The sequence below is a fragment of the Brassica oleracea genome, chromosome C2 (genome assembly GCF_000695525.1).
Source record: "Brassica oleracea var. oleracea cultivar TO1000 chromosome C2, BOL, whole genome shotgun sequence".
NCBI classification, from domain to species: Eukaryota; Viridiplantae; Streptophyta; class Magnoliopsida; order Brassicales; family Brassicaceae; genus Brassica; species Brassica oleracea.
Genome location: NC_027749.1, coordinates 11,086,856 through 11,087,445, shown reverse-complemented (window position 1 = coordinate 11,087,445; position 590 = coordinate 11,086,856).

Genomic DNA, 590 nt, shown 5'->3' with positions numbered 1-590 from the left:
ATATATATATATATATATATATATATATATATATATCTATATAATTTATGCTAATATTAAGTAATATTTTATTTATTAAAATAAAAAATAAAAATCTAAAAAATTAAATATATCTCCTACTTGATATAATTACAATATAAATTAGTGGTGAGATTATGATGTTTAAACGGTTCACAAAATGTTTTCCCCGATTGAGAAGTTACTTTTCTCGGAAAAGGGTTACCATGTACTTCGATTTATTATTATTAGTGACCTAATTTATAAAAAAAATATTTTAGATAATAAAAAAACTTAGGTATGTTTCATAAAAACATGTTTGGTTAGTTAAATGAATATTTGGATTATAACTTTTTAAAAACAATTGTCTCAAAATTTATTAAAATCTAATTGTTGATGAGTAAATAACAATGTTAATTTATTTAATTGATAAAAGGCAATTCAAAAGCATATAAACAAACTGTTTAATCAACAATATGTGTATTAATTGTGGATTATTCTCACCAAATTTTATTTTTAATAGAACTTTCTAAGCTTATTATAAGTCAAAACTGAATTGGCCCGGTAAGAAAGAAACGAAAATTGACCAATGT